General features: G+C 55.0%; 1 long non-coding RNA gene across 1 annotated transcript in view; it reads right to left on the bottom strand.

Moving 5' to 3' along the window:
* LOC311622356 overlaps window positions 1–23,189 on the bottom strand; it is a 385,135-nt gene that overhangs the window by 209,595 nt on the left and 152,351 nt on the right. Inside the window, exon 2 of the long non-coding RNA XR_014794981.1 lies at window positions 15,333–15,387. This is a non-coding gene — a long non-coding RNA (uncharacterized lncRNA). The remainder of the gene's footprint in view (window positions 1–15,332; window positions 15,388–23,189) is intronic.

Raw genomic sequence — 23,189 nt, 5'->3', positions numbered from 1 at the left:
GCAGAGGTAGTTAGGGGTGATCAGGCCAGCAGGGGAGGGCAGCTGGAGGCAATTAGACTGGCAGGGGAGGGCAGTTGGGGGCAATCAGGCCAGCAAGGGAATGGTTAGGGGCAATCAGGCAGGCAGGCAGGTGAGCAGTTAGGAGTCAGTGGTCCCGGATTGTGAGAGGGATATCTGATTTCCATTTTAGACCTGATCCCACATCCCCCGAGGGGTTCAGATTGGAAAGGGTGCAGGCTGGGCTGAGGCACACCCCTCTATGTACGAATTTTGTGCACTGGGCTCTAGTCCTATATAATAAAGAGGTAATATGCAAATTGATCATCATTCTCCAACACACAAGATGGCCACCCCCATGTAGACACAAGATGGTCACCACAAGATGGCCAGCAGGGGAGAGCAGTTGTGGGCAATCAGGCCAGCAGGGGAGGGTAGTTGGGAGGGACCAGGCCTGTAGGGTAGGGCAGTTATGGGTGACCAGGCTGGCAGGGGAGGGCAGTTAGGGGCAGTCAGGCTGGCAGGGGAGCAGCTGGTGTCAATAAGGCTGGCAGGGGAGCAGCTGGTGTCAATGAGGCTGGCAGGGGAGCAGCTGGTGTCAATAAGGCTGGCAGGGGAGGGCAGTTAGGGGCAGTCAGGCGGGCAGGGGAACAGTTAGGTGTCAATAAGGCTGGCAGGGGAGCAGCTGGTGTCAATAGGCTGGCAGGGTGTAGAGGGGGTCCCCCAGGAAGGCACATAGGCATTTCTCTGAATATTGTCAGCTGAACTCAGGGTGATAGGCAGAGCCACACCCTGGGATCATGCTTCCCCACAAAGGCTGGACATGCTATCAGTACTGACTCTAAGCTCTGCCCAGGTGTGGCTTTGATATGTAAATCCAGTCAACCACCAGGAATGCTTGGGCCTACTCAAGAATGCAAATAATCTCCTTTGGTCCTAAATTCTGGTGAAACCCCCTGGTATTTGGGGATATATAAATATATGTGCTACATGGACTCAGGGTCTCTGCCCCTCCATCAGAGGAGGCAGAGACCCACCTGGCCCCCAGCTTGCTTCTATCTTTCTATCTGGTCTCTTTCTTTTATTTCTTAATCCCTAGCTCCTCCACTCAGGAACTAGACCCATTCCTTTTCCATGCTGAATGCAGAAAAGAGAGAAACACCCCACAGGTAAGGTCTGATCAGGCTGGCAGGCAGAAGCAGTTAGGGGCAATCAGGCAGGCAAGAGAACAGTTGGGAGCCAGCAGTCCTGGATTGTGAAAGGGGTCCCAGATTGGAGAGAGTGCAGGCTGGGTTGAGGGACACACACACACACACACACACACACACGCACGCATGCACGCACGCACGCATGAATTTCATGCACCAGGCCTCTAGTATAATATCCTACCTATTCCTATATAATAAAAGAGTAATATGTAAATTAGCCATCACTCCACGACAAAAATGGCGGTGCCCATAACAGATGCTGGCAGCATCACCCAGCAATGGGAGCCCAGCATCTGCTCCTTGGCCACAGAGGGAGAAGAGAGGTCTCTGACCAGAGGACTGGGAGCGTCCAGGCCATGGCCGTGCAGAAGGAGGGAAGGAGCCTGTGGGGCCACGAGCTCAGTGTCCCCAAGGCAGGGGAGGAGCCAGAATAATGGATCTTTCCAGTTCCTGATGCTGACAGAGCCCTATGGGTGCTGGGGTCCTCCACCTGCAGCCCTCAGTCCCCTGAAGACTGGAAGGCCCTGCCAGCAGTCCAGACAGGACCAACATGGTGCTGTGGGGGAGAGGGTAGCAGGGGAGGGAGTTGTCTGGCAGGCATACTACAGACATCAAATCACTGCCACTGAGGTCACACCCCTGCCGCACACAGTAGCAAGTACTATGGTCCAAGGGGGCTACTTCTAAGACAAGGCTCCCATGGCAGCTGATGGTCACCGTGCCAGGTGAGGAAGCCGGACCTGAAAGCCCAACCCCCTGAGTACCCGAGCTGCAGGGCATCATGGGCCCAGGCCCTGAGGAGGCCCCAGGACAAGCATCTTCCCAGAGGCTGTGAAGGAGGGGAGGATGTGAGGGATGCTGGCTTCTTTGCAGGCCAAGACCAGGCTGAGGGACACCCCCTCCCCCAACCCCCATGCACGAATTTCATGCATTGGGCCTCTAGTAAAAGAATAATATGCAAATTGACCATCACTCCAACACACAAGATGGCCACCCCCATGTGGTCAAACATGGCTGCCCCCATGTAGACAAGATGGCCACCACAAGATGACCAGCAGGGGAGGGCAGTTGGGAGGGACCAGGCCTGCAAGAGAAGGCAGTTGGGGGTAATCAGGCCTGCAGGGGAGGGCAGTTAGGGGTGACCAAGCCTGCAGGGGAGGGCAGTTGGGGGTCCCAGATTGAAGAGGGTGAAGGCTGGGCTGAGGAACACACACACATCCCATGCATGAATTTCATTCACCGGGCCTCTAGTATAATGTATAATATGTAATATATAATATATAAGTATATATATATATATATATATATATATATATATATATGCAGGAAATGAACAAATAAAACTATATTTAATAAACTGGCTGATTTTTTCTGTAGAAAATAGTAAAAAAGATCTATAGAAATAATAGTGAGTTTAGTAAGGCTGCATAATATGAGGTCAATATATAAAAATCAGTTGTTTTCTACATAGTAAAAACATGCAAACTGAAATTGGAAATATCATTTAAAATAGCATCAAATCATGAAATTATTGGGGATAAGTTAAGTCAAAAAAATATGCAAGCCCTGTAAGCAGAGGCCCACAGCCCACATGGAGGGCTGCGCTACGCAGCCATTATGAGCTTGCCATTATGTTCCATCTGCAGATGGACTGCCGTCTCCACCCCCTCTCCCAGAACAGTCTGAGCGTCTGCTTTTGTAGAAACTGACATGCTGGTGGTACAATTCATACAATGAGTGTGGTGCATAAAATCCATAATTATGCCCGGCCACGGTGGCTCAGTGGTTGAGCATCAGCCTATAACAGGTCAGGATTAGATTCCCTATCAGGGCACATTCCCTGGGTGGCAGGCTTGCCCCCCAATTGGGGAGGGCAGGAGGAAGCCGATCCATGATTCTCTCTCATCATTGATGTTTCCATCTCTCTCTCCCTCTCCTCCCTCTCTGAAATCTATATATATATTTACAAATCATAATTATTTTAAAAAGGAACAAATTTGAATACTTAAAGCCTAACTTCAAAATGCATTGTAAGGAAACAGTGAGCCAGTGTGCTGTTAGCATGGCAGTAGAGAAATCCCTCAATGGGACGGAAAACTCCGGAAGCAGACGCAGGCACACAGGTCATTGTCTGACGGGTGAGAAGCCGATAGATGGGGAGAGGAGAGCCCTCGGTGATGGTGCTGGACCATCTGTCAGCCCCATGAAAGCACGAACTTTGACCCACACCTTCTAACCAACACAAAAATTCACTCAAAGGGAATGAATCACTGATTCAAATGTAAATTTTGTTTCTAGAAGAAAACAGGAAGAATGTTTTTACCTTGGGCTAAACAATTAGTTTTTTTATTGATCTCAGAGAGGAAGTGGGAGGAAAAGAGAGACAAAAACATCAATGATTAGAGAGAATCATGGATCGGCTGCCTCCTGCACGCCCCAACCTGGGGATGGAGCCCACAACCCGGGCCTGTGCCCTGACAGGGAAAATGAATGGTAACCTCCTGGTTTATAGGTCAACGCTCAACCACTGAGCCATGCCAGCCGGGCCAGTTTATTCTTTTAGATTCAACAGTGAAAGCATAGTTCCTGAACTGGAAGGTAGTACTGGGATGGTGAACAGCTAAAAAGTGGCACAGGTGGCCCCTGGAGGTGGCAATGAGAAAGGAGACTAAGCAAAACCCTTATAAAATGTACTTTGTGGACTACGGCCTGAGTTGTGGGCTCCATCCCCAGTAGGGGGCATGCAGGAGGCAGCCTGCTCTTTCTGGCTGGAGGCAGGCAGCAACACTCCAACCACCGAGGCTGATGCTGTGGAATAATAACCAGGCCAGTGCCCTCACAGGTGAGCCTGTGCGATTCTCTAGGCTCGGCTCCTTCTCCCGCCCCGATCAGGCCTCACAGTGCCTGTTCCTCCCGAGAGTTTACAGGCGAAACCATGACCAGAAGATTTGTGTGATGTTGAGCAAAAATAAACTATAGTGACTGAGGCTCCCAGACTGGATTGAGCCCAGACTGGTTTCTACATGATGAAAGGGTTGTAAACAAGCAAGCAAGACAAAACAGAGTGTGAGATAGAGGCCCGTGGTCTGAGTCTAAAATATTTCCTGTCTAGCCCTTCGCAGTGCAAGTTCTGTTCGTGGACTAGCAAACCAGCAGGTATTAGATGCACACTCTCCCCTCAGCCAACAGTCTGAGCCTAAACAAAACAAATACTTCAATCTACATAGAGAACACATTGATATTTGTGATGAAAATTCTTGGCAACCCAGACAGAAAGGGGACGTTTTAACTTGGTAAATATTTGTTTAAAATCCCACAGATGCCCTGACTGGTGTGGCTCAGTGGATAGGGCGTCAGTCCACAAACTGAAGGGTCCCAAGTTCCTTTCTGGTCAAGGCATGTACCTTGGTTGCCAGCTCCATCCCCACTAGGGGGCGTGCAAGAAGCAGCTAATTGATGTTTCTTTCTCATCAATGTTTCTAACTCTCTATCCCTCTCCCTTCCTCTGTGAAATCAATAAAATGTATTTTTTTAAAGAATGGTTTCAAGACTTAAATAAATTTTAAAAACCTATGGCAAATGTTAAACGTTGTGGAGAATATAGTGGTATACTCCTTCTAAATTCAGGAGCTAGAGAAAGTAGCCTATTTATCATTGATATACTTAATACTGGAATTCTAGGTCCATGCCATAATGAGGAAAAAAAAGAAAAAAGAAAAAGAAAAATGAGAAATTCTCTCTTCCCTTATTAGTACTGGAAGGGAAGAGAGAATTTCTCATTAAAGATTATATAATTGCCTACCAGGGGGAAAGGTGTAGATTGCTTGAATAGATAAGAATTTAAGAAATTTTCTTGATATAAATCAATTAGCATTTTTTTGCACCAGCAATAACAATTAATTTTTTTTTAATTGCCTGACCGGTGTGGCTCAGTGGTTGAGCATCGACCTAGGAAGCAGGAGGTCAGGGTTCGATTCCGGTTAGGGCACAGGCTCCATCCCCAGTAGGGGGCATGCAGGAGGCAGCTGATCCATGATTCTCTCTCATGGATATTTCTCTCTCTCTTCTCTCCCTTCCTCTTTCTGAAATCAATAAAATGTATTTAAAAAATAAAAAATAATAAATAAAATAAAAGACTACGTTTAAAAATAAGATAAAATAGCCAGGACCGGTTTGGCTCAGTGGATAGAGCGTCGGCTTGGGGACTGAAGGGCCCCGGGTTCGATTCCAGTCAAGGGCATGTACCTTGGTTGTGGGCATATCCCCAGTAGGGGGTGTGCAAGAGGCAGCTGATCAATGACTCTCTCTCATTGATGTTTCTGACTATCTCTCTCCCTTCCTCTCTGTACAAAAATCAATAAAAAATATATTTAAAAATAAATAAATAAATAAATAAAATAAAAATAACATAAAATAGTAAGAAAAATTAAGGCATGTCCTAAACGTGATCTAAATGAAACATACATACATAAGACATCTACAGAGGAAAATTTTAATTTGGAGAAACATTTTTTAATGTTATGCTCTTGGATGAGTTAATATTATAAAAATAACAACTTAGTCGTTAATTGTTGTTTGTACTTAATGTTTTAAAGTCTAAAATCCCAATAGAGGTTTTTTCGGAAAAACAAGTTTTCTCAGCATTGGTGACGTCAGAGGGCATGCTGGGTGGTCCCGTTCACGCAGGCGCAGAGCTGCCCGCTCTGCTCCATCCCAAGGCAGTGGAGGGGTGGAGCATGCGCATGCGGGGCAGGTGGCGGCCGGGAGACCTGGGCGCGGGCTGACTGCCCACGCGGTGTTGGGGGGCCAGGGGTGAGGATGAGAAAGGACAGAGGAGATGAGGGCAGCGCCCCTTTCCTAACTTCCGATCCTGGCTCACAAACATAGCACACATTCTGCAGCGACATGGACACGTGGGTAAGGTCAGTTCTGCACCAGCCGCCGGCTCCCCTGCCTCCTCCGGTGAGGGCCTGTGAGCTGCGGCCCGCCCGCTGCCACCCCGCACACCTGGTGTGTCATCAGAACAGCCTGTGTGCTAATATTAAGCCCCGCACTGCATAACGGCCCCCCATCTCTGCCTCCATCACTCTGGCCTCCAGCGATATGACTCATGAGAAACTATCATCTTTTCATCCTCCAAACTGCAACGGTGATGTTATGGAGGGATCTTTCCTTAACGGTGAAAGCACCTGGATTACTTAAAGCAATCTTTAAAGAGCGTGCTATTTGCATATCCGAGGAGAAGGGGCCAGCAGTAATGAGGAGCACGAGCATTCTATCAGTAAACAACAGGACGGCGGGACAAGGAGAGCACTCTAAACCCTATGCGAAGACCCACAGAGGGCGTGCCTCTCCGGCTCTGCTGCGCGGCCTGTGGAGTAGGATGGGTTTGGGTTCTTTAAGGTCTGGGCTTGTCGGTAGCTCAGCACGTCTTCAGAATCGCCGCTGCCAGGACCTGACCCGGCCCCCCGGTCCTCAGGAAGAGGGGCCGCACCAAACTCCAGTTCCCCAGTCAGTCATGAGGAGAAGGAGGAGATAGAACTATTCCCGAGTTGGGAAAATATTTAAGATTCAGAATCTTGCACACTTGTCTGAATTTGTTGAACGTAAGTGTAGAAATAAAATGTGAGCCCTGGCTGGTTTGGCTCACTGGATAGAGCATCGGGGCCTGCAGACCAAGGTTCCCAGGTTCAATTCTGGTCAAGGGCACGTGTCTTAGTTGCAGGCTCCTCCCTGGCCTGAGCGCTGGTCAGGGTGTGTGCAGGAGGCAACCAATCAATGTGTCCCTCTCACGTCTAGGTTTCTCTCTGTCTTTCCCTCTCTCTTCCACTCTCTCTAAAAATCAGTGGAAAAATATCCTCAGGTAAGGATTCACGAGAGAGAGAGAGAGAGAGAGAGAGAGAGAGAGAGAAAGGAGGAGGAGGAGGAGGAGGAGGAGGAGGAGGAGGAGGAGAAGGAGGGGGAGGAGGAGGAGGGAGGAAAGAAAGAAAAAGAAAGAAAGAAAGAAAGAAAGAAAGAAAGAAAGAAAGAAAGAAAGAAAGAAAGAAAGGGAAAGGAAAGGAAAGGAGAGGAGAGGGGGGAGGGGAAGGGAGGGGAGCGGGAGAGGAGAGGAGGAGAGGAGAGAAGAAGAGAAGAGGAGAGGAGAGGAGAGGAGAGGAGAGGAGAGGAGAGGAGAGGAGAGGAGAGGAGAGGAGAGGAGAGGAGAGGAGAGGAGAGGAGAGGAGAGGAGAGGAGAGGAGAGAAGAGAAATGGTATTTCTCCCTGAGCAAACCAAGAATGCATTCTGAGCATTTCCATGAACGGATCTGTCCTCGGGCCACTAGCAAACCCGCAGATACTGGATGCAAACTCTCCCCTCAGCCAACTCAACTAAACAGCTCATTGAGAATTTAGAACTCCTATTGGAGGGAAAAACAAACATAAAACAACGAATCGTAGACAAAATCCCAGTCCCTCTGAGGACGCGAGGGGCTCGCTTTCCTTGTGGAATCATTTATTCTTCTGCCCCTGACGAGTCTGGGCCCAGCAGCTGGCCGTGAACCAGAAATCACCCGCGTGCACTCACAGAGAGGCGCTGGAGTCAGAGCAGAGGCGTGAGCGCAGTAACAGGGTTCCGGGGAGGCAGTTTCCCAAACCCTGTCACTGAACAGGTATGTTCTCATGACCTAGGGGCCCTTATATTACTTTATAGATAACGGCAGAGAATATTCGCGCGCCTGAATTATTTTTCCGATTGAAAGACTAAGATCGCAGATGGATTTGTAAGAAATACTCAGTGGAAGAACAATATATCCTGGTGTTGTAAACAGAGATGAGCAACGGGCGTGTGACCTCAGCTAAAAGCTGGTAAGCAAGCGGTCTGCGCTGGAGGGAATCTTAGAGCTTAGTCCCACTAACAGAGGACACCGTATCCAGAGCCACCAGGCACAGGGAAGCACTGTTTATTGTTTTAGTTTCTCTTGAATTTTAGCTAAAGATTCAAAGGAACGGAAATAAATGTACTCAGAACACTTCCCAAATAGCAGCCTGATAAATGGCACTGAGACCGGAGAGAAAGCAAACCTGGTCCGTAGCCCCATACAGCCTGATCTGCGTTGATGCGTGAGCTTGTCTTCAACTAACGCGAAGAGCAGCGTGCCCAGGTCACACTGCAGCGACAAATCGGGCCTCACAACCGAGTTTTCCAATTTCCCTGCATCCGTGGAAAGTTAGCGATTTAGGAAACAAACTGCTGAAAGGTTCCAGCCTGGCTGACGGGGCTCAGGGCTCGAATGTCAACCTATGAACCAGGGGTCATGATTCAATTCCTGTCCAGGGCACATGCCTGAGTTGGGGGCTCAATCCTCAGTAGGGGGCGTGCAGGAGGCAGCCAATCAATGATTCTCTCTCATCATTGATGTTTTTACCTCTCTATCCCTCTTCCCTACTCTCTGAAATCAATAAAAATATATTTGAGCCCTAGCCAGTTTTGCTCAGTGGATCGAGCATCTCTGTCTAAAAATCAATGGAAAAATATCCTTGGGTGAGGATTTTTTAAAAATTATACATATATATATAAAATATATACACTAGAGGCCTGGTACACAAAATTCGTGCACTGGTGTGGGGGTCCCTCAGTCCGGCTGTGCCCTCTCACGGTCTGGGACCCTCGGGGGATGGGCCTCGGCCAGCCGATGGACCGCCCTCTCGTGGTTCAGGACCCCTTGCTCCGTGCCTCCCACCTGTCGCTCCTTGCCACTCGGCACGCTGCCCCTTAGCGCTGCCCTGAGGTGCGGGAGGCTCCCACCACCTCCACTGTGCTCGCCGGCCGGGAGCCCGGCTTTTGGCTGAGCAGTGCCCCCTGTGGGAGTGCACTGACCACCAGGGGCAGCACCTGCGTTGAGTGTCTGCCCCCTGGTGGTCAGTGCACATCATAGTGACCAGTTGTTTAGGTCATTCACTGTAGGCCTTTATTATATAGACTAGGGGCCCGGTGCACAAAATTTGTGCACAGGGCAGGAGGTCCCCTCAGCCCCACCTACACCCTCTCCAATCCAGGACCAAACCGGCAGTCGGACATCTCTCTCTCAATCCTGGACCACTGGCTCCTAATCATTCACCTGCCTGCCTGCCTGGTCACCCCTAACTGTCCCCTCCTTGCTGGCCTGGTCGTTCCTAACTGCCCTCCCCTCTGGCCTGGTCACCCCTTACTGCCTCTCCTCCCCACCCCCCACCCCCACCAGTCTAATCACCCCACACAGCCTGCTGTTCAGTTGTTTGGTCATCCCTCACTAAACCCCCTGCTGCCCTGGTTTTAGGCAGCCATCTTGTGAGGGTGTGAGGGTTAATTTGCATATTACTTCTTTATTATATAGGATGGAACTATAATACTTGACAGTCCATGTGCCCCGCTGAAGGGTCCCGGATTGTGAGAGGGTGCAGGCCAGGCCAAGGGACCATGATCAGGGACTGGGGAGGGACATGGGAAGTTGGCCAGCCAGGGAGGGATGGAGAGGGCTCCAGGGCAAGTCTGGCTCATCTCGTTCAGTCCTGATAGGCCAGACCCCAGCAGCAAGCTAACCTACTAGTTGGAGTGTATGCCCCCTGCTGGTCAGTGCACATCATAGCAAGTGGTTGAGTGGCTTTAGCATGTCATTAGCATATTACACTTTGATTAGTTGAATGGATGACTGGACAACCAGGCACTTAGCATATTAAGCTTTTATTATATAGAATATATATATATATATATATATATATATATATATATATATATATATATATGATGTGTGTGTGTGTGTGTGTGTGTGTGTATTTTTTTAAAGAAAGAAAAGGTTGCACTAAGATTGGGGGATAGTGGCATACAGCATCTCCCAGGAGACCTCTTACAGCCTTTTCCTGAGACAGTGGTCTGTGGGCTCGTGGACACTGCCGGTGGAAGCAGGAGAGGGGGGCCTGTTGGGGGTGCACAGAGCTGGGGAATCCCATTTCCTGGAGGAAAGGGCTGCTGAAAGTTCGGTTAAATGAACATCATGGGACTTCTTTTTTCACCTGGCAGTGAAACCTGCATTTCCCATCATGCCTGGTGTGGGAAGAAGGCTGTCATGTGTCCCACACCCATGGAGGGGGGGTCAGAACCCAACCCGAGACCCCCCGGGGATGAGCTCCGAGGAGCATCATGGAATCCTGTCCTCAGCCTCTCAGCCACACCCCGGAGTCACGGCCGTGATACCCCGGACAAGACGGGCAGTTCCCGTGTTGTCCCAGAAACGTGTGAACAGACGTGACCGCAGAGTCTGCTGTCTCCACGTGTGCCCGCGGTCAGGGGTGCGGAGTGGCCTGGCCGTGCCGCTCAGGCACTGCCCCAGACCACGCGGACACAGCGCCGGGCACAGGAAGACACCACGAGTTAGACCCTCTTTTCCTTAGGAAGGCTTTACAGGAAAAACAACGTAAAGTTACTGCTCCTTCAGGTCATACCAAAAAGAATTCAGATCTGGAAGTGCCCCCCGCCCCGATTCCCAGAGAGCGGGCTGTGACTGGGCCTCCTCGTCCTTGGCTGGGTTCCCGCTCTTTCCCGCCTGGGTGATGCCGCCTCCAGCCTCACGCTGTGGGTCTCCCAATGGGAGCCAGTTCACGGGGACGTGAGCCTGCAGCCGAGGCCGCACCCATCCCAGCAGCAGGCTCCCCGTGACCCCACGGACAGGGGACGGGACCCGCGGGAACCCGCTGCTGGCTCTGTGCTCAGCGGCGCTGTCCAGGCAGCTGCGGCCTCACCCTGGGGCCACATGATCTCCGAACGGGGCCCGCCTCGCCCTCCCACCCCAGGCTCCCTGGCAGCGCCCCCACGTGGCGGCCCAAGTTCACAGCATCCTCAGCAGCATGTCAGCAGAGAGCGTCTTAGACATCTTCACATTCAGCCTCGTCCGCTGACAGCACAGGCTCCTCGGGGTCAGAGCCAGCTGTGACCTGTCCAGCGCAGGCTCCTCGGGGTCAGAGCCAGCTGTGACCTGTCCAGCGCAGGCTCCTCGGGGTCAGAGCCAGCTGTGACCTGTCCAGCGCAGGCTCCTCGGGGTCAGAGCCAGCTGTGACCTGTCCAGCGCAGGCTCCTCGGGGTCAGAGCCAGCTGTGACCTGTCCGGGAACAGGTGCGGGAAGGTCACAGCGAGCACCGCTTGGCCCACGTGGCCTGGGGGCAGCCGCACTGGCGTTGTTAGAATTCAGGGTGAACTCAGGGAAGTCTGTTAGCGTCCGCTCCCACCGCCCTGTGCTTCCCGGCGGCTCCCTCTCCGCCTCCCTGGCCTCTGCCCGAGCCCCACGCCCCTGCTCCCCACGGCGGGGAGTGAGGCCCCTCCCTTCCCTGGGGTCACCCCCTTTGTTCCCCCATGGTAACCCCACCCTCCCCTGAGGCTGCCCCGCCCCCGGACCCCACAGACAGGCTGGGCCCTGGCCTCTGGCAGTGTGAGCCGACCTCCAGCAGGGGGCATCGCTTCCCTGCCGCGGAGAGAAGGGGGGGGGGGCGAGGACAAGAAGCCCGCGTACACACTGAGCTCAGGAAGAGCTGCCACTGAGACCCTCTCCCTCACCCCAGTGCCGGGGGCGGAGCAGCCGGTGCCAAACCGCCCCCTCCTGCCAGTTGGCTTCTCGCCTTAGGCAGTGTTTCAGGGCAGCTGCCCCGCGGCCAGCAGGCACCGCCCTCCCCGCCTCAGGCCTCGGACAGGACAGGGGGATGCTCCTTCCTCTGCCAGGGGGCCTCCCTGCCTGCCAGGTCCCTGAGCGTCCCCCGCAGCCCGAGCCCGCTCTCCCCGCAGACGTGTCCCCAGTCCCCGCTCTTCCTGGGGGCGAGGGGGGGGGCGCTCCCAGCGCAGCCTCTGCGGCCTCCGCACTTGACCCGGAGAAGCAGGGCCTGGGGGGCAGTGTTTGCCAGGATGGGAAGGGCAGTGGGTGTTTGGGGAAGTGCTCCTGTGAGAGGCACGGGGGCGCGGTGTGGGGAGGACTGAGGGGAGGGGCCAGGGTCTGGGCCAGGACCCCCTCACAGGTGGCTGTCACCCCCAAAGCCTCCAGCCAGGGCCCCATGGGAATCTGGCTTCCATCTGCCTCGCGCAGGCTGCACACAAAGGCTCAAGGCTAGTGCAAGCCACTGAGTTCTGTCCCATCTCCTCCTCCAGGTTCACATCCAAGAGCCCTGCCGGAGCCGGGACTCAGAGCCCCTCGCTGGACACGAAGGCCAGGCCAGCCCCGAGAGCCTCGCCCCGGGGCCCCCCAAACTGTCCCTGTGTCCGGAGCAAGCGTTCTGACCAGCGACCAACACCAGAAATTAGGAAATGCTATGAGAGCACTTGTAAAGAGGCTGCAGCCAAAACAAGCCCAGCCCTCACCGGTGTGGCTCAGTGGATAGAGCATCAGCCTGCAGACTCAAGGTCAGGTTCGATTCCGGTCAAGGGCATGGACCTTGGTTGCGGGCACATCCCCAGTAGGACGTGTGCAGGAGGCAGCTGACCAATGTTTCTCTCTCATCGATGTTTCTAACTCTCTCTCCCTCTCCCTTCCTCTCAGTAAAAAAGCAATAAAATATATATTTAAAAAAAGAGCAAGCCCAGACATCGCCATGGAAACTGGAAATCTACCCACGTCCCATGACACTCCACATGGAGAACACGCAGGCGGTTCCTGGGAGAGAGGTGCTTAGGTTTGAAATCTGACATGTAACTAACGACTTACCTGCTTCCATGTCACTAAACAAGCCACAGTCACCAGCACGTGTGGTGTAGGCCCCTGTCCTCGTCACCATGTAAGATCACTGCCCGAGGCCGGGCCCTCCTGCGACCTTCCCGTTCTCCTCCGGTGGGCAGCCGAACGGGAGAAGCACAGACAGCTCAGCGGAACCCCCTTTAAGTCCCACCCCCCGGAATGCAGGGCACGCCTTCAGAGACGCAGGTGCTCTGGAGCAGGGGTCAGGGCCTCCCACATGGTCAGGGGTCCTTTTATTTTAAACAAGGAGCCCGATTCAGGAAGATTCCTGCAAGCGGCCGCCTCCAGCCCCGCCCACCCAGCCCGCCCTGCTCTCGCTTTCCCTCTGCAGCCACCTTGCTTTCCGCTTTTCCTCCGTCTTCCTTCTATGCTGTCTTCAGTCTTCATTCCTCCTTCCCTCCACGTATGCAAATTAACCGCCTTGTTTGTTGGTTAATTTGCATACTCACTCTGATTGGCTGTGGGCGTATTGAAGGTATGGTCAATTAGCATTTTTCTCTTTTATTAGTGTAGATATATTTTATTGAATTTTTACAGAGAGGAAGGGAGAGGGATAGAGAGTTAGAAACATCAATAAAAGAGAAACATCAAACAGCTGCCTCCCCCACACCTTCTACTGGGAATGTGCCTACAACCAAGATACATGCCCTTGTCCGGAATCGAACCTGGGACCTTTCAGTCCGCAGGCCAACGCTCTATCCACTGAGCCACACCAGTTAGGGCCATTTCATTTTTTAAAAATATATTTTATTGATGTCAGAGAGATGAAGGAAGAGGGAGAGAGAGAGAGAGAGAAACATCAATGATGTGAGAATCATGGACGGGCTGCCTCCTGCACACCCCACACTGGGAATGAAGCCCACAACCCAGACCTGTGTCCTGGCCGGGAATTGAATCACGATCTCCTGGCTCATAGGTTGAAGCTCAACTACTGAGCCGCGCTGGTTGGGCTAGGGTTCATTTTAATAAAAGCCCTGTGGGGGGCATTCTGGTGTCACCCCTGGAGGTGAGCACACTGGACACTGCGCTCAGACAGGAAGCTGGAGACGGTGAATGAGCAGCAGGCAGCAGGAGGAGGAGCCCAGGTGGCCGGAAGCAGGGGAGGGCGGTGGGTGCTGGGAGACGGCCAGGCCTGGGCGGGGCGGGTGGGGGCATTGGGGATAAGGAGCCCCTGCGGCTCCCGCCCTCAGGCCACCGGAACCAAGGACCAAGGGCCTGTGTCTGGATCCGAAGCGGAGCTGCGTGTGGCTCCCGGTGAGGAGCCCTGACCCAGGAGGGTCCCTCCCGGTGCGTCCTTCCCGGACACAGAAAGCCGTGGTGCCCAGCTGCCCGGACCAGCGCCGGCTCTCAGGGTGACCTGGACGGCAGATCCGTCCTTATGATGAGCTGCAGTTCAGCCTCCCTCCCTCCCCGCACCCCCTGCTGACGATGAGCATCAGCCAGCATCTCAGACACCACTCTCCGCGACGCCGGCCTGAGTCAGGGCCGGGGCCTGTGGGCTCTGGCACGTTCCCTGTCCGTCTGCAGAGGCGGCTCCAGCCAGAGTCTTCCTGATGCCGTGGTCGGGCCCCGAGCTCGGCTTTGTGCTTGTCACACCGCGTGTTTTGAAAGGAATACTTCAAACACTCCCAGTGCGATCTAACGGTGATGTGGTACGCGTGGCTTTGTACGCAGCCCAGCGTTCTCTGCCCGTCCTCCCCGTGCACACCGCTGGGGGAGCACGCCGAGGACGAGGCCGGGACCCGCGGAGGATGCGTCTCTGGAGCGCCCCTCGCTGTGCCCCGTGCTCGCTGGGGTTCGGGGTGCAGAGGGGGGAGAAGGCAGACACTTGGCCATCAAGATAAACCATATCACAATACAATAGTTCTAAACATCCAAATCACTTTTTAAACACGAACAGCACCTCCACGTTGTGGCTGGAGACGCCATCTGCTTCTGCAGGTGCCGACTCCCTCACCGACTCCCGCCGGGTTCGGGAACTCCCTACGGAGTGGGTGGTGATCACATGTGGGGGCCGGACACCGGGGTTGGTGAATTTTAAATACATGTTATTGATTTCAGAGAGGAAGGGAGACGGGGAGGGAGGAACAGAGAGAGGGAGAGGGAGAGGTAGCGGGAGAGATAGAGGGAGAGGGAGAGGCATGAGGGAGAGGGAGAGAGAGAGGGAGGGAGAGGGAGAGAGAGAGGGAAGGAGAAGGAGAGGGAGAGGGGAAGGGGGAGAGGGAAGGGAGAGGGGGAAGGAGAGGGAGGGGGAGAGGGGGAGGGGAAGGGGAAGAGGAAGAGGGAGGGGAAGGGGAAAGGGAGGGAATGGGGGAGTGGAGGAGAGGGGGAGAGGGAGGGGGAGGGGGAAGTGGAGGGGAAGAGGGACGAGGAAGGGGATCAGCCACCTTCTGCACACCCCACTGGGGGTGGAGCCTGCAACCCCGGCACGTCCCCTGACCAGGAATCTGACCCTGAGCTCCTGGCTCACAGGTCGATGCTCACCTGTGAGTCACAGGCTGAGAGTCTGTTCCAAACTGCTGGCCTGGCCTCAGCAGCAGCTGCATAGGGTCAGGGCTCCGGCAGCCGCTGTCCCAGGAGCACTAGGAACCGAGGGAGTGTCCCCAGCGGGAGCAGCTCCCTGCGGCCCATGCTCCTCAGGAGGAGGCGCCTCACTGGGCTTTCAAGAGAGGAGCTCCCAGGGAGGTCCAGCCGGTTAGAGGCCGGAACCCGGGCCCGGGCCAGTCCCGCGGCGCGGGCTCCTCCGTGCTCCGGGTGGATGTGTCCCCACCGCAGGCAGACGGTCCGGATGGAGGCGGGGTGTCCATCTCCGCCCAGCAGGGGAGGTGTGTGTGGGATGAGACTGCCGTGCCCACGCCCCAGGCCAGGGAAGGCCAGGAAGACCCCAGCAATCGCTCCAGCCTTTGCTCTCCTTCCAGCGAAAGCCTGGCGTCTGCACACCCAGTGGGATTGTGGGAAATGCTCTGCAGTGTGTTCTCGGAGAGCAGCGAGGGCAGGCAGGTTACCGGTGTGAGAGAAGCACCTAACAATCCAGATCAGATCGCCTCCGTATTGGGCCCACGTTCCTGGTGGCAGGATGAGAGCATCTTAAATCAAGCTCTTCAGGCTACTTCCTTTTTAAAGTTTTTTTTATTGATTTCAGAGCTCAAGGGTGAGAGAGAGAGGGAGAGAGAGAAACATCAATGCTGAGAGAGAATCACTGATCAGCTACCTTCTGTACACCCCGCCCCCCCTTTGGATGGAGCCCACCATCTGGGCATGTGCTCCAATCAGAAATGGAACCATGACCACTGCATCCTGCGGCCAGGCCTTCAGCCTACTTCTGGGGCAGGTGCGCCCATAGCAGACGCATCATCCTATATAATAAAGAGGGAATATGCTAATTGACCATCACACCCTCGCAAGATGGCAGTGCCCACAGCGACAAGATCGTGGCACCCAGTCCCCTCAGCCCCACTGGGGGCCTAGGGTCCTCCTACACCCCCCACTGACTGAGGCTCAGGCAGGCAGGACTGGCCAAGGTGCAGGCAAGCCTCGGATGGCGGCTGCCCAGCCACCCAGGGCCGCCCGAGGCTCAGGTAACCAGGGCTGGCCGAGGCTTGTACTGCCGGCAGTGGCAGCAGCAGAGGAGTGATGGGGGTGTCAACTTCCCCTGATCACTGGGTCGCCTCCTGCCCCTGAGGGCTCCCGACTGTGAGAGGGGGCAGGCCGGGCTGAGGAACGCCCCTCCAGTGCATGGATTTTCATGTACCGGGCCTCTAATATTAAATAAAAGCAATTATTCCTGGGACCACAGGACCATGGGAACCTACTGTGTGCAGCAAAATATAGCCTCCATGTTTGTCTGACAAACATCCACTGTTTGCGCAATTATGAGGTGCATGTGAGATAAAGATAAGTCAGGTGTGGTCAGTTCCACAAACTATAGAAAATGCTTAAAGGAACATGTTGCCCTAGCTGGTTTGGCTCAGTGGATAGAGCATTGCCCCTTGGACTAAAGGGTCCTGGGTTTGATTCCAGTCAAGGGCATGTTCCTTGGTTTCAGGCTGGATCCCCAGTGCGGGTCATATCAATAAAAATATATTTTAAAAATGCACTTCTGTGCCTGGACTCTCGGTCCAAAAGATGGCGAGGACATGGGGCACCTGGGATCCTCATATTCTGGTAGTTCATATCTAAACGGATGCAAAGAATTTAGGAGTCTTTGTCCTGGCACAAAGGGCCCTGAGTCCCTGCTAAGGCTCCTGCAGCAAGCAAGGTAGGGAACTGGAATGCACTGTCTGGGAAGCAAGAGCACACCTTCACCCGAAACGGCCAAGCACACAGCACTCCTTCTGGCTGAAAAGTGGAGTGCGGCCCAGCCAGGGTGGCTCAGTGGTTGAGCCTTGACCCATGAACCAGGAGGTGGTTGTTAGATTCCCAGCCAAGGCTGCCAGGTTGCAGGCTTGATGCCCGGTGTGGGGTGTGCAGGAGGCAGCCCATCAGTGTGTCTCTCTCATCATTAATGTTTCCATCTCTCTCCCCCTCTCACTTCCTCTCTTAAATCAATAATAAAAATATATATATTTAGAAAAAAGGTGGAGTGTGGTTTCCATGGCAACACTTTGGGGAGGGACAGTTTCTAACTGTGCTTTCCTCTTTTTCCATCATGAGCCTGCCATTCAAGTGTAACAGACGAAACTCGATTAATCACCACAAATGCGTCCTGGGGTCCGCACTGTAGCCATGGTGCCTGGGGAGCTCTGTTACTCAGACTCAGCTCTCTCAGGGACCTGAGCTTTCCCCACAGGGCCCCCTCCAGGCCCCGCCCTCCCTCTAGGCTCCGCCCTCCAGGCCCCGCCCTCCTTCCAGGCCCTCCCTCCCTCTAGGCTCCGCCCTCCTTCCAAGCCCCTCCCTCCCTGCAGGCTCCTCCCTCCAGGCCCCTCCCTCCAGGCCTCCTGCTCACACTCCCACCATCACAGGTTTTTCTCGATGCTCTTTTCTCTCTCTCATCCCATTTCTTTTCTCTAAGGAGGAAGAAGTACTTTTTGGCACACACACAGGCAAAATCAGCGTGGGTGTCAGGCGGCCTGACTGTGGCCTGCTTTCTGCACACGTCTGTGATGGGAGATTCCTCCCTCAGGCTGGCACAGCCTCCAGCGCTGTCCGTCCGCCGGCTCACAGACAGCGCGTAACCCAGCTTCGACCCGGGAAGCAGCACGGAAGCCCAGGCCCCGTGCGTGTCCGCTCTCACTCCGCGTGTTCCCAGCGGAGCTGGGCGTGGCAGTGAGCTCACCAGCCAGGGGAGAGTCCGGCCTGCCTCTCAGGACTGAAATCCCCACACCACGCTCAGCATGACGATGGTGACCTCCGGAGCTAGGCCCCGGCTGAGGAGCAGTCCCGGCTGTCCGTCTGACCATCTGTGAGCAGCAGCTGGCCTGGCTGCAGGGGAGCCCGGGAGCATGTCCCCGTCGCCGGCACAGCTCCCTGGGCCCGGGGCCCGCTCTCCCCACATCCCGCGGACGCGCCTACTCACGGGGTTCCTGATGGGTCACCGACCTCGCAGCACAAGCAGACGGGGTGGTACAAGCACTCACACCCGCCTTCACACAGGGTCAGAGCACGGCACCCCAACCTGATGGATAACCCCCAATCTGAAGGACATCTGCCCTCGCAGCACTGAGCACTCACCGCCCTGCACACAGGGTCAGAGCTCGGCACCCCAACCTCCGCCCGGGGGTTTCCAGTGAGTGAAAGGCACCTCAGCAGCTGCAGGTACAGAGAGGGTGTCGCCCGAAAAGCCCGAGCACCGCTCCCGGGCCCGAGCGCCCCTCCCGGGCCCGAGCGCCCCTCCGGGGCCCGTGTGCCCTCCCGGGCCCAAGCTCCCCTCCCGCGCCCGAGCTCCCCTCCCGGGCCCGAGCGCCCCTCCCCCGGGCCCGAGCTCCCCTCCCAGGCCCGAGCGCCCCTCCCCCGGGCCCGAGCGCCCCTCCCCCGGGCCCGAGCGCCCCTCCCCCGGGCCCGAGCTCCCCTCCCAGGCCCGAGCGCCCCTCCCCCGGGCCCGAGCGCCCCTCCCCCGGGCCCGAGCGCCCCTCCCCCGGGCCCGAGCTCCCCTCCCAGGCCCGAGCGCCCCTCCCGGGCCCGAGCTCCCCTCCCGGGCCAGTGCGATAAACGAAGGGTGTAACCCAAGGTGCTCCTCATATACTCAGATTAACGGCATAAAGGCACGTTAACTCAGTGACTACCTTTCAAACAGAACCATCAGGCCCTGAGTATTCATGAAGAGGCATGTCCACAGGGTGTCCATGGCATGTCCACATCGTGTCCACGGTGTGTCCATGACTTGTCCACAGCATGTCCATGGCGTGTCCATGGCATTCCACAGTGTGTCCACAGCGTGTCCATGGTCTCATGAGCAGAGGCCCCCTGTTACTGCTTTAGTTACGGGTAATTGGCAGGCGTTAACTGTTCTCACTCCCTGAGCTTCACGGGGGGAGGAGGTTCCGGACAGACACAGCCCCGGATGGACCCCCGGACCCTGGACGGCAGGGAGCGGGCACGGCCCCCGGGCGGAGGCCTCACCCGCTCAGCACGCTGCCTCAGGTGGGAGGGGTGGGCCCGGCAGACAAGGGGACGTGGAAGCAGGCTGCCTGTGTGCCGGCACCACCAGAGGCACCGTCAGAGAGGACGCGGGTCCACGGCCGTGGGGCGCTGAGCTCCCGCCTCGCAGGGCGGCTGGGCCCGGGTTTGAATCGGCCTTTCATCACCACAATCCCTGAGTAAGACGCGGCTCAAACCCTCTCTCCCACATTAACGGCAAACACACACACCGGGCCTGAGTGATGTTCCGGGTGAAACAGACCTGAGTTAGCCGTCCGTGGCTGCAGGTCGCGGGGCAGCGTGAGCAGGAGAGGAGTCGGCGCTGAGCGAGGGCAATGGCACCAAACCCAGGACCCTGAAAACGCCGCTGCATGGACGAGGCCGTCCCCGCCGAGGCCTGCCGGCGGCCGCTGCTGCGGTGCCGGGTGTGGCGCCGCCTGCTGGCAGCCGCGGAGGAGGGGCACAGCATAGGGCGGCCTGTATGCTGGCGGATTCCCGTGCTGCCTCCTCCGCACACCCTCCACGCAGTGCACGCAGACACGTCCTCCTCAGGGGCGCTGCCACTAACACGGCCACTCCACTGCCAGCCCTTCCATGTCTACACACACTGTCAACACTTCTGCTACATGCGTAAGTGCGTATGTATACAAGAGTGTGATGGTCAGAGATATACAAAGCAGTTTGGTGCAGCCACCGTGGAGAACAGTATGGGGTTTCCTCAAAAATTAAAAATGGAACTGCCATTTGACCCAGTGACCCCACTTCTAGGAATATATACTAAGAAACTGGAAACACCCACCAAAAAGGATATATGCACCCCTATGTTCTTAGCAGCACAAGTTGCTGAGATCTGGAAACAGCCCATGGCCCACCAGCAGACGAGTGGATAAGAAGCTGTGGTACATCTACACCATGGAGTACTATGCAGCTGTAAAAAGAAGGATCTCTTACCCTTTGGGACAGCATGGAGGGGCCTGGAGAGCACTGTGCTGAGTGAAATAAGCCAGTCAGAGAAAGACAAGTATCACATGACCTCACTCATATGTGGAATCTAATGAATAGAATGAATTGACCAACAAAATAAGACCCGAAGCAGGGAGGCACAGACCAGACTGCCATACCTTAACGTGGGGCTGAGGGACAAGAAGAGATAAACCACAGAACCTATATACTTACTAGAGGCCTGGTGTACTAAATGCATGCATGTGAGGAGGGTGGGGAGGAGGGCCCCTTGACCGGGCCTACACCCTCTCCTCCCTGGAACTCCTCCTGGGACATAAGACTGCTGGTTTAGTCAGACATCCCTCTCACAATCCGGGACGGCTGGCTCTTAACTGCTCATCTGCCTGCCAGCCTGATCACCCCTTAACTGCTCCCCTGCCAGCCTGAGTGCCCACAACTGCCTCCTGCCGTGACCCGTCACTCTGTGTGAGGCTCCTGGACCAACCTCCTCCGTGCTGCACAGAGCTGCAGGACTCCCAGGCCTCACCACGCAGAGCAGCCACTGGGCCCCACCTCCGCTGTGCGTGTGGCTATCTTGTGGCGGCCATCTTGTGACAACATTGTGCTAGGGCAGTGGTTGGCAAACTCAGTCAACAGAGCCAAATATCAATAGTACAATGATTGAAATTTCTTTTGAGAGCTGAAAATCTACTTCTGCGCACGGGCCGTGAAGTTTCAATCGCCCTGTACGTGAGCGCCCACATGTGGTATTTTGTGGAAGAGCCACACTCAAGGGGCCAAAGAGCCACATGTGGCTCACGAGCCGCAGTTTGCCAACCACTGTGCTAGGGCTTCGCATGAGGGCATCGGGCAAGGCTTTTATTATATAGTATAGGCACTGCCCATGGACCTGGGCCACAGGGTGGGGAAGACGGGGAGGGGGGGGGGGAAGGGGGGGGAGTAGGAGCTTGGAGGAAGGAGGAGGGGGTAAGGGAGGAGGTTGGAATGGGAGACATTTGTAATACTATCAACAATAAAAATATTTTAAAAAATGTAAAGGCATTGGCATGTGTTTGCTGGTGCAGTTATTCCATATGTTTAAGTATGTAACGCTCACCCAACTGCATGCAGCCACCTGAGTAGCTCACAGGACACTGTGCCGTGCTCCATGTTAGGCACTCTCCATGTATCCACTAATTCCCCCAGCTCCTGGGCAATGATGCCATTGTCCCCCCCACTTCAGTCAAGTGAAAACTGAGGGACCCCCCAAATCACACGTGCAATAGGTGGCGGGCAGGGTTCCAACCCTCCTCCCTGGGCCTGGAGAACACGGGGTGAGTGGTGAGGGCCCTCCTTGTATCTACATAGGAGGAGACCTTTGAGTAGGCAGTTACCACACACACACACACACACACACACACACACACACACACGTGCTGGGCCAGGGCCCACCCATGACCCTTCTGCCCGGAGGGTGACATTGCGCCCGGCCTCTCCCAGTGGCCGTGAGAATTCTGGACATGGCAGCGTGTCACTGCTTCTAAGAAAATGCTCCTGTCTGTCCAGGCAGCCGAGGTGCTAGAAGGCTCCTTCCCGGCCTCTCAGACCGCAGCCCCGCGGGGTCCTTAGTGGTTCTCTCCACCGACTCTCCATCCGTTCAACACCTCCTTCCCGGATGGCGTGCCTCTCCACTTCCTTACAAACCCTGCCCTCAGTCTCATTCCCCCGCCCACCGCAGTCCCTGCAGGACACACTGTGGGCACCTTAGCCATGGATGCAAGCACTTCCCTCACAGATCTCTGCCGCTGCCTGGCGTGGCTCAGTGGCTGAGCATCGACCTAGGAACCAGGAGGTCATAGTTCAATTCTTGGTCAGGCATGTGCCCAGGTTGCAGGCTCGATCCCCAGTGTGGGGCGTGCAGGAGGCAGCCGATCCATGATTCTCTCACATCACTGATGTTTCTCTCTCCCTCTCCCTTCCTCTCTGACATCAATAAAAAATACATTAAAAAAAAAAAACTCTTTCCATCTGCCTACAACCTGCAAAACCTGGTTTGCACGCAGAATAAATGTTGGACTTTCTACTTCTTATGGGATGTATCGGGGTGACACCGGTTAACAAACCACCCAGGCTGCAGGCGCACCGTCCCTCAGCACGCCTGACTCTGTGTGTGCACCCGAGCCTCTGTCCAAAATCAGCCCTTCTTACAACCGGCAGCAGTCTCTGCTCTCTGGCTTCTCCGGTTTAGACCGGCCTCTGTGCCCGGGAACCTCTTTCTCTCGGAACTCCGCAGGGTCAACGCTCCCCTCTGCTGGAGACAGTCAGGAGGGGGTGTTTTGTTAAGGAATCGGCTTGGATTGTAAACAAGGGCATTCTTTGATACAAAAGGCACTAACTTCTGAGTACAGTCCTGCCGATACTGCCAATACTCTAGCTATTGGTACTCTGCCCTGGCGGTCAGTAGAAAATTGAGTACTTTTATAAAGAACTAAAGGGTATTCAATAAATACTTGGCAAGTAAATGAGTTAATGAGTGATGTTGAAGGGATGGCCTTAAAACTATTTAACTCGGAGATGACGTGTCAGTGGGCATAAGCAGTGAATTGTCTCACATATAGAGAGTCATTTCCTTTCCTTGGGGGAAGCTGGCTGCCACATATTTCAGTGCTGACCAGGACTGAGTCACTCCTCAGAGCATTTTACTGGCCGACCTTCACCGGCCTGTCCCCGGCCGCTC

This window comes from Pipistrellus hanaki, assembly GCF_964339955.1.
Source record: "Pipistrellus hanaki genome assembly, chromosome: 5".
Classification (NCBI taxonomy): Eukaryota; Metazoa; Chordata; class Mammalia; order Chiroptera; family Vespertilionidae; genus Pipistrellus; species Pipistrellus hanaki.
The sequence above is the reverse complement of the archived record's forward strand: the minus strand, read 5'-3'. Positions and strand labels throughout refer to the sequence as shown.